We start from the raw sequence: 18768 nt of genomic DNA on the forward strand, positions 1-18768 counted from the left end.
ATTTTTTTCCAATTTGAGAATTTAACTTCCTTTCAAGATTTTATATTTAAACAAAGTTAATAGTTGTACAATTATGTACTTCTAGGACTGATAGATGCTGAAAATATTGGAGATTTCACTACACATTTTTAAACAAATTGACATTGTTTATTGTGAGAAAACAAATGCACAATGAAAAGACATTATAGTAAAAAAACTTACTAGGGACACACAAGTATGTCCCAAAATAAAGCTGATATCTCAAAATGTCAATTTTGGACAGATAACCCTCCACCCCCAAGAGCTGCAATAACAACAGGGTTGTCATTTTATATGTATCCAATATACCCAACACCTTCTGCTGTTACTGCAGAAAGGTCTGGCCCTTTCCAGCAATGCTGCATCTACACTGGATATATGTGGAACACTGTGTTTTTTGAAAAGGACAACACAGTTTTTAGCTACACATATTAATCTGTCAACAGAATTGAGACAGATGACTCACACCATGACCTTGACAAATTTCCTTTTCTTTCTAATGTTTTGACAATATCTTTTATTTCCGTGGCTCAATTTTTTGGTTTTAGCATTTTTAAAGGAGTGCAACCTGCATCACACTTCAGTTTCCATCAGCTGACTTATTCAGTTCTTTATTTACAATAGAACTCGCAATATCTGTATTAAATATTCAATACTAGATATTGTATGAGTGACTTGCTCTTCCTTTAATGTCAGCTCAAGCAATTCTCTCCTAATTTCCATTGAGGAGGCTAGCGCATGTTCCTATTGCTTGTAAAAATATTTGCAGACAACAGAGTTAATAGAAGTATTATAGAAATATGAAAATTCCATTTATTCCTGAAATAAAGCATTTTACCTCCTTGTCCCCACCTAATATTTCCTCTGCATCTCTTGCCCTGTTTGCCTGTGCCTCGCTCACTATTTCTCAGGAATTCTCAGAGCAGGCCCCATAAACACTTTTGTTCTCTTCACTAAATTTTAAAGATGAAATTGAAAGAAGCTTCTGAAGAAAGTCTTCCAGAAAGGGATTAGAGGTGGTTAGAGGAAGGGAAGTGGGTTAGAAGAAGGGAACTTATAATGCAGCTAGCTCGTCTGTATCAAAATATGACCATGAAAGTGAAGAGCCATATTGCAGCACACTGAGACATGCTGATAGAAGCACAGTGCAAGCAAAATGTTTGTGTCAACCAGTACTGAATTCTTCCTGGAGTTCTTGTACCTAACACTGACTCCTGTAAGAGCTACATGTACTGCTTGCTTAATGTGTGGTAGGGCGGTGGCCAAGATTGTTAGTGCTTGTAGGTAGCTGTGCTTTTTGTGCTGGTGGGTGTAATGCTGTAGGTGTGGTAATATGTATATAATTTCCCCTCACTCATGTGTAATTTTGCAGAGATAGCCTGGAACTTGTAGGGTTTTTTGTTTTGTTGGTGTTTTTCCCCTCCCCTTTATAATTTTCCCTATATAATTTCCCTTGTATTTGCATTCAATTATTTGTTTTCATTTTATTTACAATTTTATAATGGAATTTTTTTTTGACAGATGAATATTTCATAAATGAATTATGTTTAAATGTTTAAAAATGTTTGGTTTGTTCTTTCAGTAAACAATTTTATCAGCACAATAACACCATCCAGAGAATGTGTCTGGTGGACAGTACATACACACACCTTTATTATTATAAAGGATCCTAGCTATTTTCACAGGGCACACTACAGTTTCCTGTGTCAAGCTGACCTCTTTTGTAAGAGTTATCTAGGCTTCATCTGGTACAGTCAGACACTGACCTTGCACTGTTCCTTTTGGAAACAGCTTCCCTTTACTGCCTGCAAAGTGACTACTAGAAATTCATTTTTTGTTTTTTTTTAACCTTTTTATCAGTGATACCATTTTCTTGTCCTCTCACTTTTGCAAAGCACCCTTGACACGTGTGAAGCGAAACAATACTGGCTCATCTTTTGGACTGCAGATGGTTTTACAGATTTGGATGATTTTGTCACATGATACCTGGACCATTTCTGAGGCTCTTGGAGGCAAAGGATGGTGTCATACCCCAGCAGCAGGTCTGGCTTAGCTTAGGCTTTGCAGTCAGCCATGTGAAAGATGCTCTTTGATCTCACTGGAGATGTGCTAAAGCCCAGTGTGAAAGAGTTGACTGATCACCTGGAGAATTATACTCATGTATCTTAACAGCATATCCTTCCTGAAGTAACATACAGGTGATTTTAGTTCTGTAATAAATCGTGACATGTTTCTAGGAATCACTGTCCTCTGAGTGCAGTTGTGGTGAAAATTCAGGTGAAAGTGGCTGAGCTTAAAACATCTTCCAAGTGGGAGAAAAGCTGACATTTAAATCCTGGACATCTGACTCTGCTGTTGGCTGATGTTTCCAAAAGCTGATTCCTAATTTCTTTGCAAGTTTTATAATTGATAGATAAAATATACTACATTCTGCCAAACTCTGCTCTGTAGGAATAGATTGCTTAGATTTCACTGGTAAATATAAAGTTAAAGCTACACTAAAATTAGCAACAGCCTTTCCTGAACATAGGCAAAATCACAGCATGCTCAAGCACTCTTAGTAAGTAAATATTTTGTTATTTGTGTATTGTTAATTGATCCCTGCAGTTATCACTTCGTTGCTAATTTAAAAGAAAACAATATGGGAATTACAGAAATTGATAGGAACCTGGGTATTTAGCTTGACTTAATACCATAAACAAAGACAGGAAAAGAACAGATGGTTTGTATCCATGGTTGATATCCAGCCCAGCTGGGATCACTTTCTTGTTGAGATGAAAAGAAAATAAGTTGAGGTACAAGCAGGGTAAACCATTGCCATCTGGGTCAATTCTTGTGGTAACTATAAAGCAGCCACTCCATACATCCTTGGTTTATCCTTCCTGTTTCCTCACTTATCAAATATTTATTGTCAACAACGGGCAGTTCTGTTTGCACACATTGCAATTGGATAATGAGATAGTTAGGTTTACTTCTGTTATTGATGGTGAGGGCTGATGGTATGAATAATTTCCTGTTTTTTTAAATGGGAATTGAATTATTGATGCCTCATTTAGGCAGCGATAAAGGTATTAGTAATGTATTGCCATGGCTGTAGACTGGCAGTAGTAGTAGCCAAGAAGATACTTGCAGATAATGGGCCAACTATACTGTGTACCTGGAGTACAGACTGGAAATCTGTTCCCATGAATACATTGATTATGGATTTACTGCTTTACAAATACTGCAGAATTTTTCATGATAACTGCAGTTGACATGGCTGCTAGTAGAAAAAAGACTACAGTTCAACAGCCTGAACTAGCAACATTTTGATAATAAACTCAGTTGCTCATCACAAAAAAGACTGTCTCATAAATAAGAAGAGAGAAAGCGACAGTTAATGAAGAAGTCTCTGTCTTGTATTGAAAGTGCCTTGAATATTTTCAGAGAGTTTATCTGAACTTTACAGATTGACTAATTTTAAGCTTCTAAATTCTTGACTATCATTCTAGTAACAGGATGATTTGAGTTTCTGCAATTCAGGTTCTAGGATTTATCTTTTTTTTCTTTTTCCTTTTTTTTTCTTTTTTTCCCTCCCCATCCAAAACCACTTTACATTTTAAAAATGTAAGCTACACAGAAAAGAGTGGCATTTGCATGACATCTTTTGAAAGAGGACATGTTTGAGAGAGAAGGAGTGGCTGAGACTCCCTTCAAGCACTCTAACATATGATATTAATGTCCCTTGCCAAATATAAAAGGTTGAAATGAAACCTTCTCTACCCCATTTGCATTTCTTCACTTGCTACTTGCTGTACTCTTCTCTGTCATATTTCTCAGTTCTTCAGTAGACTTAAATTCCCTCCTGCTTTCCCTAATCCCAGTCATCCCAGCAGTGCATGAAGCATAGCAGTGCCTCCCTGGCCCACAAACTTCCCCTGGCTGCAGTGTGAACCAGGTTCTTAGAGAAATGGCAAGATAGTGGGTTAGAAAATTTAAAAAAATACACATTTTCCTCTTCAGATCATGTTAATAAATTTCAGAAATGTCATGCATCTCTTAAATTTTCCTGCCTGCCTTCATTTTTTGAACTGTGGGATGATGGGTAGGAGCCATTGCTAAGAGTTTTGTGCAGTGGTTCTCATGATCAAATACAGAATCATGTAAAAAGTAAAAAAAAAAAAATAGAATAAAGAAGATCTCAGGCCAATTATTTTTCTACAAAATACTTTATGTGACAACAGCAGCAGCCCCCAAAGGGCAACATGTAACAACAGAGCCTAATTAGAATGATTTCAGTATAATCATTAACTAGCATCTAACACCTACGAGAGTATTTCTGTTTAAACTAAAACATGACCTGCATGGTGGAGAGGCCTTGTAAACTGTCGATGAAATGAAAAATGTGACAGTAAAGGTCAGAGCTGTGCTTATTTGAATTTCAAGCAGGAAACAGGCTCCTCAGCCGGCATATACAGGAAGAGTGGTGGCTCTTTCCATAGGCTCTCTTTTCCAACAGTAGCTGTTGGAGAAATCCTCCAGGACTAATTACTGGGGCTGCAAAACAAGTATTGTTCTTTTGTCTCTTTTCCTGACCTGGTGAAATGCAAGGGTCCTAATTATATTGTGTCAAAGATGCGGTTTTGTTTTTCACTGTCATGTGAGCAAAGGTCACAAGCTAAGAAAACCAAGTGGCACCTTACATCTCTCTCTATCCACCTGCTGACAACCTCCTTGATACCCCTGCTAATCACATCACCTTACTGGAGAAACAGGGGAGGGAGAGCTTGCTAATAAACTCACCTTCTGGAGACAATGATACTAACACATTGTATTCCATTGGACCATGTAAACACAGCTATCAAATCAGTGAGATCTGGTTTGATTTGCAAGTCTCTGGTGAAATTTAACAAGACAAAATTGTAAAACATTCTGTAAAAAAAACCCCAAAAACATTAAAACATTTTTAAGGAAAGAATTTAAAAAGCAGGACAAAAACATTACAATAAAAAAAAAATTGGCAGACAGTGTGTTATTTATTCATTTTGGACCATTGCAAAGAGGTCTGTTAGCAGCATTTATCTTCATAGAAAAAAAAGTCCAGAAAAGCTAGTACATTTAATTATTTTCCTATTTCCTTTTGTGACTTTAAATGCTGTATATACAAAGGCAGCTTTTAAGAGCTTTGAGGACTTGATGAAACTATGACATTTAGTACATAAGCCTTGCTGTGCTGAATCTTACTTGTTTTTCTTCCCATCCTCTGAACCTACTAAGTTTAATTTTGTCTGGTCTTTATTTCCCCTTTTCCTCTTCACAGTAGTTTGGGGGTTTTTTTGTGTCCCTTCTTTACTTTTCAAAAATTTCTTTACATACATCTTTATTTTTGTTTCTCATTTCTCTCTCTCTCTTTTCTTTTTGTTTTCTCTTGAACTTAAGAAATAAAGCACTGCTTGTGAAGTGATGTGACAGCTGCAACAGATATCCTTGATGACTTCACAGAAAAAACCAAATCAGTTGCAGATTACGTACTTTCCTTTCCTTCATTATCCCAGTTCTTTGCTGACAGAGTAGGTCTGGCTTGTCTTCAAATGGCAGATGACAAATTGTACATATATTAATTATTCATTTATTTGTGTCTCAGCTAGATCGAGTAAAATAGACTCTATGTAAATTGGCACAAATTACATATATGATATTATGCTGTAACCAGGAAACATTTCTGGCATCAGACATCACCCAGAAGTGTGTAGCTGCTTGGTGGTTTCAGGTGCACTAAGAACAAAATGTGAACAGAAGGCAGGCCCTCACTGTAAACTGTTGAGTTTAATCACCCGTTCTTTTCCTTGCTCGTAGACCTTCTTCTGTTGAACTTTGCTGCAGAATTCTTACCTCTACATCCACAAGAGGGGGAGATAGTATAATCTTTCTTGAAGTTGGTGTAAGTCTGCTGATTTTTGGTGTGAGGGTCTTGTATTTCTAGTAGACAAAGTAAAGAAAAATCAAAACTAAGTTACGTGTAGTAGCAATTCAAGACTCTTCCTATTCCCTGCTGCTCCATTGTGGTTGGTTGTGAAACCCTCAACGGCATTTTATAGATTTGGGCGTAGTATCTGTTTGTGACAGATCACCGAGGAATATGAAAATTTGTGAGGAAAAATTATATTGCATTTTTAAAAATATTATTTTCTGTGCATTTAATCTGCAGCTTTGTTACAGATCCTCAGCTACTGCATGTCTTACTGCCTAGAGAAACATTAGGTTAGTGACATTTTGGTAATTTTACTCAAAGTACATTGTTTTCATAAATAATCCATATTCTAAGCAACCAACAGCTTCCTGTTTGTGTCTTAACTTTTGTCCTTCTGCTGGAGAACTTCATGGCCATGAAGAAGTGTGATTGAGGGGAATTTGGAAGTACTGGTTGTAACTTCATATTAGCCTAATGTTGTGGCTGGATGCTGGCTAAGCATCAGGTACTCACAAAAACTATCCATTACTTTTTCTTTGCTACAGCTGAACAGAGGAGGAGAAAAAAACCCTCGAGGGGTTCATGTGTTGAGAAAAAGATTAGGAGAAAACACTAAGGGCAAAATAGGATTCAACTTAGAAGATATAAAGAAAAATTTATTATTAACAGAATTAAAAGACAATCATGTAAAAATAAACTTTTAGAATACTTTTTTCTTCCCAGCCCCTCTCTCTTTCTCACTGATAATGCAGGGAGACAAACCATGGGGTTTTTGTCAGTTTGTCACTTCTAATTTTCTTCTGTTTGTTCATTTTGTTTGTTTCTTTTGTTGTAATGTGGGGTCCCCCCATCATGGGAGACACTTCTCTGTGAACTTCTCCAATTTGGTTCTCTTCTCATGAGCAGCAACCCTACCCAATCTGGTGGAAACCTGAGTGCTTCTCACAGGCAAAACTGGCTTCCCAAAGCTGCTGCCTGTGAGTCGCTTGTATGCATGAGTCGCAAATGCCTCCTTTTGGCATCCACTCTCTGTGTCAGCAAGTGGACCTCTGCATCTCTTGTGGACTCAGTGAGCTGCAGGGGGACAGCTTGCTTAACTACAGTCTTTTACCACAATTTGCAGAAGAAAATTTTGTCTCTGGCACTCGGAGCACTTCTTCCTCTTTCTTTATTTACCCCAGTGCCGCCATTTTGGCTCTCCTCAGGTGTCCTCACCTTTTCCATTCCTCTGACTTGGAAGAAAACTTTTGTCTGTGGTTTTCTTTGTTCTCAAGTTCTATCAGCTGAAAAGTTTTTATGGGGTTTTGCAGTGCTGAAAGGCTGATCTCATCTGGGCTCTGTGCCAAAGAGTCGCTCGCTATGTTTCTGCTACTGGCCACGTGGCTGGCCGGCACCGTGTGGGCAGCTCTGGCCAGCACGGCACAGGCGCCTCTCTTGATGCAGGGCGCCTGCAAGGAGACACCACTACTGCTGTCCCTGCCCTTAGGCCCGCAGCACGGCTGGCTAAAAGCAGCCAAGCAGGCACAGTACACTGCAGATCGTGTCGAGATGTCTGCAGCCATGGCAGCCACATGGCTGTGTGGTGGTACCGGGAAAGAGAAGCTGCTGCTGCTGCCCCTGCCTTTCTGTCGGCGGCACGGCAGGCTATAAATGGCCAGGCAGGCACAGGTCACTGCTGGCCATGCTGAGGTGGCAGCAGCCACATGTCCCTGACCATGGTGCTCCCTCAGAAAAGAAGAACTGTGTGTATTTTTGATTTCCATCTTAAATATGTTATCACAGAGGTATTCCTGACTTTTGTAACTGACTTAGCAGCATGTCTATTCTGAGAGCCAGCAAGAGATTGGCTTTGCCAGGCATGGAGGAAGCTTCTCACGGAAAATCACTTCCATGGCTGGCTCCCACCAAAACCCAAGCCATGCAAAACCAATGCACGTATTAAATGGTATTAAGTTTTGGTACTGCCATGTGATTAGGATCTGAGTTACGCTAACCTGTCATTGCCGTGGTCTATTTTTGTTGGGAGGCGGTGAATTTTGCACTGTTGCATGTGGCTGAACTCCAAATAATCTCTTTGTAGTTTTAAGCCTTCAGTTCTCTCCTTAAACATCTACTCACTGAAAACTTCCTGCAAGATACAGTCCCTATGTCTCATTAGCAAATGAATATCTTTTATAAAACATGAAGTTGTTTTATGTGCTACCATGATGTTATTGTGAGCAGTATTCCTGAAAAAAATAACTTGGCTCATATAAATACTGTCTTTGCTTTCTAGTTGTTTTAAGTCAGCAAGACATTTACATGTTGCTTTTGATTGCCATTTGCAATTTATGGATTTATATTAATGATTTTAAGTTTACAGAACTTTTTAAAATATAAAGTGTAAGCAAAATAATTAGAAACATATGCCTAGCAAGAATGTCAGTTTTACATATCTAATGCTCAGTATGGCTGTAGTTTTACAGCTGGTTTTGAATTGTTGCAAAGATATGGGAGTGTGTGGTAAAAATAAAAAGAACCTTGTAGAGTATTTTACCTCTGTGAAGCCTTTTCTGCAGCTCTGCTATGAGTTGAAAGAGGCACTGCAATCCTTCTTTGTTTGCTCAGCACAAGGACAGATACATATCCTTCTGACAGACTTGTTGTTTGACTACCAGAAGGAAGATTTTCCTTGTCTTACAAAATTTCTGAGGTTTTTGTTTTGCCTTATGCTTCCTTATAGCAAGCAAAAATAGGGAATTTAATAAGGTGATATACAACATGTGTAAAATCTATTATTTAATATAAAATCATGTCTTAAAAATTCTCCTGCAGAGTTTTGCACAAAGGTCATCAAATCTGACTCAGGTGCTGTTAGTACCATTTCATTGTCTCTCTGCTTAGACAGAGAGACAATGTTGTGAAAATAACATTTTTTTCTGTTTCAATGTTGCTTGGAAGGCCAGTTTTATGTGCCTTAGATGTCCTTTGTGAAGTGTTGGTATAGGTGGATGTGTGGGCCTAGGACTTTTTACATCCCCTACCATTAATAAGACTAGATTTTTCCTTCAATTTTGTCTAAATTCATTTAAAAAATGATAATTCAGAGTGGGAAAGAGTTACAGAATACTTATTATTGGAGAAAATTATATTAGATAAGTATGAAAATTATGAAAAATCAGAAGGAAACAGAGTTCAGAGAAATAGACAGTGAATAATGTTGAGTACTCTGTTTTCCTAGATATACCTTTTGGTATTGGAGGAAGAAGTCAGTTGTCTTCTGCTTGTGGTGTCTGCTGAGTCATCAGGATGAACGCAGCCTGGTTATCCCTGGTGCAAGATACCCACTGAACCCACTATTGTCAAAGGATGAAGACAGTATCCACATGCAACAGTGCAGAAATGGCAGGGGATGTTGGTGTTGGATGGCAGACCTTTGACTTTGCAGAACACACTGCAAGCAGCAGTGATGGTGAGCTCTGGCCTCTATTTTCTGTAATGCCTGAAAAAGAGCAAGAAAGTTGTCAAAACTCAGTGTGCTTTAGTGTGAAGATCAATATTGTGACTTTAGGAAGGAGAATCCAGCACCTCCAGTGCTGAGACACAAATCATATTAAATAGCTTTTGGTACTGACAGTTTTGGCCTATACAGCCATAAGGAAAGCAAGCTTTAAGATATTGTACTGGGGATAATTTTCAGAATTTGAGAAGAGTATCAGTCCAATTAAGTGGGCTAAATTTCTGGGAGAAATGTACCACCTATAGTTTGTTAATAAAAAGACAACTTGCAAAACATTGTAACCACATTTCTTTTAATAGTACTTCATAAATTTTATGCATTTTTATTTTCTTTTTTTTTAAAGAATAATTTCTTTTCTTAAAAAATAGTGACAGCAGTGTCTGTAATTAAACATATGAAAATATAGATGGGAGAAGGGATCTGTCCTTTCTTTTCCTCATTGTCTTATATTCCTCACTCCCATGATATTAACAGATTCCTGCTGTAAAAGAAATTGATTCTTCACTCCCAGGCAGGTCATTATAAAACGGGTTTTAAATCATTTGGTCTTCCCATTTCTGAAATATAGACTTCACTTTAATATTCTCTCCATTACCAGCAATAAAAAGGCCATAATTTGTGAAAAATGAGCTTTCTCTTCAATATGTTCTCTGATAAGTAGCATTTCTACTCCTCATTCACTTGTTCCACACCTGTTAACCTGCCAAACTGGTACTCATTACATCATGAAGATGCTGTATTTATTTCTGTTGCATAGCCACGTAAAGATTAAAAACCATGTTAGATGCTGGCCTCTTGGTTATTAATAAATTCCATTTTTGATTAAGTTGACGCTGACATTTGATCATTCATTGAGGGGATGGGTGCAGTGTCATGTTGGTATGCCAGACTACACACACTTTTGTCTTTACACGTCACACTAAAAGGCAGGCAGGTAAGCTGCATGTAAAGAAAAGCATTCTCTCCTGCTGGCAGTGGTAATTTGCCTAGTTTATTCCTGCAAAGACAACAGATGCAGGGCAGTTTGGGATAGAACACATTTTCTCCAGAACAGCACGCACACTTACACAAGAGACAGCCTGATGGCAGCTTACAAATTAAACTTCTGTGCGTTTAAAACAATATGGCAACATTGGCAGTTAGTGCAGAACATTGTAAATCCCTCTCACACGTAATATTCCATTCCATTCCATTCCATTCCATTCCATTCCATTCCATTCCATTCCATTCCATTCCATTCCATTCCATTCCATGAAAAAAGTTACCTGTAAATATATCTATGGTAATATGAACCTGTCTTTGTGACTGCCAACTTACTGTAGTATTCTGGACTCCTGTGTTAGGACCATGGCCAGATCCTTCTCTCTAATTTAGTTCTGGTGCGGTTGTCATGTCTTACTTCAAACTCATGCTCTCCATATTTGATGTTTTTAATCATCTTATCGAAGTTTCTTGCAAAGTTGGACAGAATGCCTTTTTTCTGAGTTAATTATTCAATCTGAAAAATTATTAAATCTATTCAACCTGCACGAATTTTGAAATTTTAACCTGCTCAAATTGAAATCAGATCAAAATGAGATGGAATGAATTCATTCTGTAAAGAACAGAAAATCAAAAAATGTTAGAAAAAGAGCAGAATAAGTATTAAGTTATGTTCTTTAATCAGATGGAGGTAGAGAATTATCTTACATGTAAACAATGTTAAGAAAATGTTGATTCTTTAAGGTTATCAGTAAAGTGGATTTCATTTGATACAGGAACATCACATACATTCATATTGCTGCAGAATAGTTGTCCACTGATAATTTTAGTATAATTCACATAAATATGAGAACAGTCATTTTCATATGCTTGCAAAATGTGTATTTGCATTATGGGAATAAATAGCACTTGTGCAAGCGAGAAGTCGGAAGCTGAAGGTGGCATTCATGAATGGGATACTGAAGATGATCTGCGTCAAGAGCTACACAGTACAAAACTGGTCTCTAGGTTTCTCTGTTCACTGTGCAAACTGAAATAGAATGTGGTCAGGAGGGTATTCTCATCAAGAACTGATCTGTCTGGTTAAAGTTATGAGGTCACTGGGATTGCCCTTTTCCTGTGCTCCAACAATGACCTCTGTACTATTTACACAATTTTCTTCTTTCCTCTTAATATAATTTTTTATGCTATGGGAGACATAGTTGGAGGAGTCAAAACAAATCTCTCTCTCTCTCTCTCACTCAAATTTGCTCTGAAGATAATATTTTAAAGATGTATTCCTGTACCATTAAACAAGTATATAGATAACATTGTTAGTTTTTTCTACAATGTTATGACTTACATCTAGGCTTTTAAGACCACAGAGTCAGAGAGTATTTTGTGTGGGAATGAATCTCTAACGGTCATCTAATTCAAACCCCCGGCAACTGAGCAAAGACATTTCCTGATAATTTCTAGACCTCACATGTTCTCTGTTGTGGTTCGCTCTTGAGCTTTAGTTGTTTAATTCGTAATACATTACATTTTCCTATGTTTGGAAATGGTTTATTCCATACCCCCGTGTTCAGTTTCCCTAATGGTTCTTCCCAGAAGGTGTCTATATTTCCCCACCTTTCCTTATGTCAATCCCTATTTCAATACCCTCCACACCTCCCATGTTTCCAGACTCTTCCCTGTCACTCCTCTAAACCCTGCCCCTGCAGCTTGCCAGTTATTGTTTGCTACACCCCTTTAGCCAGAAGGTTCTGTATCAGTTATGTTGTTTCCCTTTATCCATTTGCAGATTAGGTATTCACTCCTCCCTCCTTCTTCCCCATTGGCTTTATGTTAATATGAGCCCAGCCCATGCTCCTCCTTGCCAGCCCTTGGTTGATTTGTAGGCAGTCCTTTCCCCTGAGACTGCCTCCCTTTATAAACTGTTGTAATCCTTTCATTTGCCTTCTTTTGGGTGTGTTGCCTTTGGGCATGTTTCATTGTAACATTTTGGGACTTCTGCCTCCTAAACATGTTGGCATTTGGCCACCAGAGAGTTCCTCTCTCTCTTTTTGCCACTCAGCTACCACGAGGAACCCCTTCGGGTGCCCACCTTGGGCCAGGCCAAGTGGAAGGAGAGGTTCCAGCCGAAAGACCGAACCGCTATCCTCGGCCCCAGCTCAGGAGCTCGAGGCCGGGAGCGGCCACTCGGTGACGTCGCTTGGAGGAAAAGGGCTGGGCAGCTACGCAGTTACTCGGCTCGCCCTTCCTCCTGGGCATGGCAGCAGTTTTGGATTTTCATGTCTTAGTTGCTCTAAAGTACATTTCTTTATAATTTGCTTTATGTTTGGTTGTAGTAATTGGTGTTTCTCCTCTCTGCTTTGCTGCTCTTTGTCTCCGTTAATGTATTTTAAAGTTTGCGTGTAAACAGCTGTGGTATTCACATGCTGTTTGAACAGAGAGAGACATAATTCTCTCAGGATTTTTCCTGGGGAAGGCAATGAGAAAGCTCAGAGAGAGAAGAGAAAGCAATTTTTATCTCTACTTGCTGCTCCTGTTTGGCACATGTGGAATGTGTTCTGGAGATTGTTTATCAGAAGGGGTTTGTTAATGGACTCTGGTGATGGTTGTTTGGATTGATAGACCAATTAGGTCAAAGCTGTGTCGTGACTGTCTGAAAGGGTCGTGAGTTTTTATTTGTCTGATAGAGTTTTAGTATAGTAGTACTGTAGAATACGATAATATGTAGTCTTACATAGTATAGCTTGATAAAGCAATTGTTCAGCCTTCTGAATAATGGAGTCAGAGCATGTTACTCCTCGTGTCAGGGGTGCCATCCATCGATAAACAATTTTCTATCTATTTTTTAAAAACGTGCTGGATTTAGATTTCTTGTGGGCAGCGTCGAAGTCTGTTGCGAAGGCTGTTTCTGTGTCTATGTAAAACCATTTTTTGGTATACTTGCCAATGAAAATATTTCCAGTTGTTTGTGTTTTCATTCAGGAACCTCCTTCCACAGAAAATCAGCAGTGTCTGTAACTCTTCCACTCTCCAATTACAAAGAAAGAAAGAAAAGGCTGACTGTCGAAATATTTCAATCTTGCCAGTCCAAAATCTGTGTTGCCCTCTGAATTTCCAGGGTCACTGCCTGATCTAGGCACTTAAAATTTGCCAAAATATTACAGAATACTTGTCCAGTGATAAACTGAGTCTGTTTATAGGCAGGAAAGCTTTGGAGAACACATCGAAAATACATAGCAGCAATATCTATACAAATGATAAATCTGACATTAAGAAGACTACAAGATGTCTGGAATTCCCTAGACATGTATTTCTCTTGCTGTCTCATAATTCTGTCTTGGGAAACTGTGAGGAAGGTCTGTGTTTTTCTGAGTCTTAATATTTAGAAGGAATATATGGGTAGCTATATATGTTTGAAAAGTCTAGACAAGTCCTCTTTGCATATATTCTCTGTGAACCAAAGTAAGGACTTACTCTTCATGCAGGTACAGTTTCCCATGGATTCCATTTATGATGGGAGCTTTAAATAGCAAACGTGTATGTACTTCAGTCTGAAAAATCTGGGGCAGAAATAGGTAAATCATAAATACTTCCCATGATAATCAGTAGGCTTGGTTTCCTGCTTTAGCCCAAAGATTTTCCCTACTTTTTTCAGTTCACTATCTTTTCATTGTACAAACTTGTTTTTTTTTTTAAAATTAAGAAGCAGGTGGTTTTATCTGCATCTTAGAGTTTCTGGCATGACCTTGGCATTCATTTAGAAGTATTTTAGGAAAAATCAGACACCTATTTCACTCTAAAATTCTGCTTCCATGTCTTTCGCTGATCAGCTCTCCTTTTGATCTTTCCACCTCCCTCATCACTATACCTCTCTTTCAATGCCTCTCATTTCCCTTCCTGCTTTTCTACTTCAAGAAGAAAAAGACACTTTTCAGACTCTTCAGTTCTTGATTTGCCTGATCACTCCGCCATTTCAGCTTTTTTGCCTTAGGACTGCATCTGTAAGACCTATTGTTTCAAAGTGCTCTATGACTTAGTTCTTGTCAGCACCTAATGCTATCTTACCCTGTGCTTGCTTTCAATCTTTTCGTTTATTGCTTTGCTCCAGCAAAGACTAGCAGTAAGTCTTCCTACCATCTCTATTCTCATCAGTCCTTTCTCTTACGTGAGTTATTGCCTGCTGAATAAGATAGATAATTGGAATCGGGGAATGTTTCTCATCTTGTGATTTTGCAGAGCACCATGTACACTTTAATAACAAAACTGTTGATGGGCACTGTGACTATCAATACTGTCTACATATGAAATGGAAAATAGCAAAGCTACCAGCAAGTTTCTGCTCCAAATTGTATTGGAAGGCTCTCCCAGGCTTTAAATTTTGGTGACCCTTCCTGTGGCATCTTTCCCTAGTAGTTGAGCATGTAGATTGTTTTCTGAACTTCTCCCAATAGCTCATGTACTGTTGAGAATACCTTTCTCTTAGATAGCACTTGTTTAGAAAGGAGATCCTGCATTAGATGACTAATGAAAAGATGAAACAAAGAATCAGAAGAAAACCAGCATCCTTTGAAGTGCACACAATGGCAGAACTTTTGTAAGAAACAGCTATTTCCATATGGGAGATTGTTTGATTGACAGTTGATCTCTATTATCTATAGAAGTTTCTTGGAGCTGGTGAAGAAATATTCCTGCAGTTTTTTTTAGGGGGAAAAATGGAGTTTGTCTAGTAGGAGATGTCCCTGGCCATGGCAGGGGAAGTTGGGACTAAGTGATTTTTAAAGTCCATTCCAATCCCTTAACATTCTATGATTATTTTAATGTCGCAATCCATGTCAAAATTTGCAAAAAACGTATAATTTTTTTTTTTTTGGTTATAGATACATACATTGCTTTCTGCATTCTTTTTAACTGACTGGCAGTTAGAGCCATTAATATTTGGATACAATATGATAACTGTTTTAAAACTGACCTAACTGGTATGTTAGTGTCACGATCTGTCCTTGTGAACGAGAGTTGTGATAGTTCGTTTTAGTGATCTCAGGGTGCAAAAAACTGACACGACAAGGGGGTTTGCAGTGATGGTCAAAAAACCCCAAATTTACCTGTATTGAATGACTACAGCAAAATGCATTAGGGAGAGGGGAAGAGAGGAAAAAGGAAAAGAATAAGGAAAAAGAGGGAGGAAAAGAAAAGGCGTGTATAGCTACCAGACGTGGAAAACGACGTAGTCCTTTGAAGTCCAGTTGACAAAACCTGTTGTATTCACATCAGGGGAGATCTCAAAAAATTCCTAGTTAACTCTGGTGTTTTATTATTGAAAATAGCTAAGGAGGGGGAAACAAATACAATAGTCATGTTGTCAGCAATGGGTGAGAACCATTGTCTTCTTGGTCCAGTGGTCAGCAAACATCAGCTGGCCTCCACACACTCACACCTTCCCCCCTGTGATACGGGTTCTCAGTCCTTCGATGGGGGAGCTTTGCCATATGGGGGTCTCATGTCTCTGTCCTTGAGGGAGAGACTTCTCTCATCTCAGTCCATTTGTCACAGTGGTTTATGTACAGTAAATGGAGACTCTTTTTTCATGGGGACCACTAAAAGGTCATTCCAGGAAAAGTCCAGCCAAGTCGAAAGGTGGGGAAATTCCAGAATCAGTGTTGCAAGGCAGTGCAGGTGAAGAAGGGCACAGTGCCCCTTTCTTTTTCATTGAGTGCAGTGTTCCCGTGAGGTGGGCAAACACACCTGTGGATGTATTTGGCTTGGCTTGGTGGACCAGTCGGACCTGGATTCCAGAACAGGATTTTTATTTTTCCCTGCTGGTCCCGATTTCTGTCCTTTCCATGATGATTGGCAGGCAAAAAATGAGGGAAATTTTGTACAGACACTTACAGTTTGCCTTCCTAGAAATCTCTCCCAGATCCAAAATTCAACCTTATTTCCTGAATTTTTGCATAAAAATGGATCTTGACCCTTAGCTATGACAATTACTATTATCTTTTCGGTTTAAACATTTATCAGGTGTACATATGAAACAACAACAATACCACAGTGAAAATACTTGCTTAGCATGTCTTAAAGCTATTTATTTTGTATCTTTTCCCTTATTGTTTCCAGTAACCATATTTGTGTGACTAATAATAATAATTTTTTAATTGTAAGGCTGGAAAAATCAGTGTTTGTTTTAGGGACACTTCAACTAAAAATTTATAATCCAAATATTACATTTATCCTAATCTTAATTTTCAACTTATTTAAACTCCAAAAAGGTAATGAATGTTGTTTACTGTTGTTTGTAGGAACTCCACTGTCACTGTTGGCTTGGTGTGCAGAAGAGGGATAGCTTGGAGAATCCACCTTTTCAGAGGTTCTTACCAGAAAGGTAGAGTGTGATTTTGATCTTTTGGGCTGCTATTTGTTTTGCAACATCGATATCGTTAAAGAGGGCTTCTGTTGACTGCATTGCTTGGAATACCTGCAAATTTCTATTAAGAGAGATGGCAATGCCAAAATGCTTGACATACACCTAGACAACACTGTGTACTTGGTAGAAATGAAGTTCATACAGGTTTTTTAAGCAAATATACTGGCACCACCTTCAGCAGAAAGTAGTATCAAGTTTTAAGAAAAGATTTCACATCCTGTTTCAAAACTGAAATTAGATTTCCGAACTGAAGCAGGACTACGCATTCGTCTATACTTACAAATAAAATATTTATTGATTGAGAGTGCCGGTCTTTTGCTCTAAATATTCCTTTCTTCTTCCACATTTTTCTTCCTCCTTGCTGATAAACTGCTGCAATAAACTTCAAGGGACAAGATGGCTTGTTTGAATTTTGATTTAAGCATCTCAAAGAAAGACCTTTTAAAGAAATAGCTACATTGATTAATTTACCCAACATACCTCTGTGTTTGTAGAACACTTTTTTTGTTCTATCTTAATTTACAAACCTTCTTTCCTCTTTTGAAGGAATACTAGAAAAGCAAAAGTGTTTGCTTTTGCTACTTTTTACTTTTTAGCTGCATTGTTTATTTGTACTGCCTGTCAAAGATGAAATATTAGTACATCAAACATAATGTTTTCTTTCGTTTTACAGGTGACCTGCTATTTTTGTTTTCTCTCTTTTTCCTTTATTGATTATACTAATTGATAACTGTGTGCTTAATTTTGCAGTCTGGGAGGGAATAGGAACACATAAAAGATGTGAACTCAGTCCATCATTCTTGAGGCTTTGCATGGGTATATGTTTTGGGGCTATTCTGTGTTTTGTGGATGCAGTAGAGATTAGGTGGAACAGGACTGCCTTGGGAGTCAGTTTGTGTTTATTTTGGTACTATAGAGGCTTTTGATTAAGACTATGCACAATTCTCTCTTATTTTCTGAGCTTATTTCTTTGAAGGCATCTTACTAATTTGGGTTTAACAAGAAGCATGCTGTGCCAATATTTTTTTGCTCAACATTGCTTTATTTTTTTGCTCAACATTGCTTTATTTTTCTAATCCTAGAAGTATATAATGCAGATATAACTTTTCTGATGATTCAAGATTGTTCTCAACATCACATGCACGAAAATTATGTATCTTTTTTTTTGAGTGCTAGGCCAAGACTAACCAGATCTCAGATACAGGAAAATTTTCCTGGCATTAATTTTGTTTTTTCTTGAGTCAGTGCTCTTTTTTCATTTGCCACCTTAAGCTGTTATTTTCTCTCATTTATTCATGCCCTTGTTCAAATGAAAATGATGAAAATTCATATAAAGTAACATGTGTTTTTGTTTTTCTGAGTGTTACCTTTATAGTAAAGAGAGCCTACTGTTCTCATGATCTTTAGTGGCTCAGTTGTTCTGTGCTTGTATTACAGGTTTTTCCCTCTCACATGAGTATAAATCACAAGGTGCTGGTGTTAATAATGCCACAGTCAGGATAAATTTTAACACTTTTAGCATTCTTTCTGAATTCTTGACCAGGCTTTTAGCTAATGATATGTCAGCATAAACTGTGCAGAAATCAATAGTTGCCTAGATCACCATGGACTGCGCCCAAGGTATTATGTGATTTAAAATATGTTATTTTTTCTGCAAAAATTATTTTATGTGCTATCGATTTTTAGAGTTATACTGCTGTTTGGGTCCCTCTTCTCTTTTGTACTCCTTTTCTAGAGCAGTCTTCAAGGACATCATAAACACCCTGAATCTGGAGGACAAGCCATAGCCTGTGATGTACTTGTGCCAGTAGCAACATCTGCTGTTTGCTATTTTCTTTGGACTCAGATTTGAGATGGCAGAAATTTGCACATGGTGATCTCTTTGGATATTGGCTTCTGAAAAAT

At 38.1% G+C, this 18768-nt stretch overlaps 2 long non-coding RNA genes across 6 annotated transcripts in view; one reads left to right on the forward strand and one right to left on the reverse strand.

Moving 5' to 3' along the window:
- Positions 1–5804: 5804 nt before the first annotated feature.
- LOC135290698 (uncharacterized) lies at positions 5805–11015 on the reverse strand. The gene is made up of 3 exons (XR_010353475.1): positions 10785–11015; positions 9195–9449; positions 5805–5976 (listed from the first exon to the last, which is right to left on the reverse strand). It is a non-coding gene; the product is annotated as an uncharacterized LOC135290698 (long non-coding RNA).
- Positions 11016–12050: 1035 nt separating this feature from the next.
- Positions 12051–18768, forward strand: part of LOC135290697 (uncharacterized) — a 49489-nt gene continuing 42771 nt past the window's right edge. For 3 of the 5 annotated variants that reach the window (XR_010353470.1, XR_010353466.1, XR_010353469.1), the window contains exons 1-2: positions 12767–15036; positions 16739–16821. This is a non-coding gene — a long non-coding RNA (uncharacterized LOC135290697). Of the gene's footprint in view, positions 12397–12629; positions 12741–12766; positions 15037–16738; positions 16822–18768 lie in introns of those variants that run through there. The other 2 variants (XR_010353467.1, XR_010353468.1) reach the window with 2 other exon arrangements.

The sequence above is a fragment of the Passer domesticus genome, chromosome Z (genome assembly GCF_036417665.1).
Source record: "Passer domesticus isolate bPasDom1 chromosome Z, bPasDom1.hap1, whole genome shotgun sequence".
NCBI classification, from domain to species: domain Eukaryota; kingdom Metazoa; phylum Chordata; class Aves; order Passeriformes; family Passeridae; genus Passer; species Passer domesticus.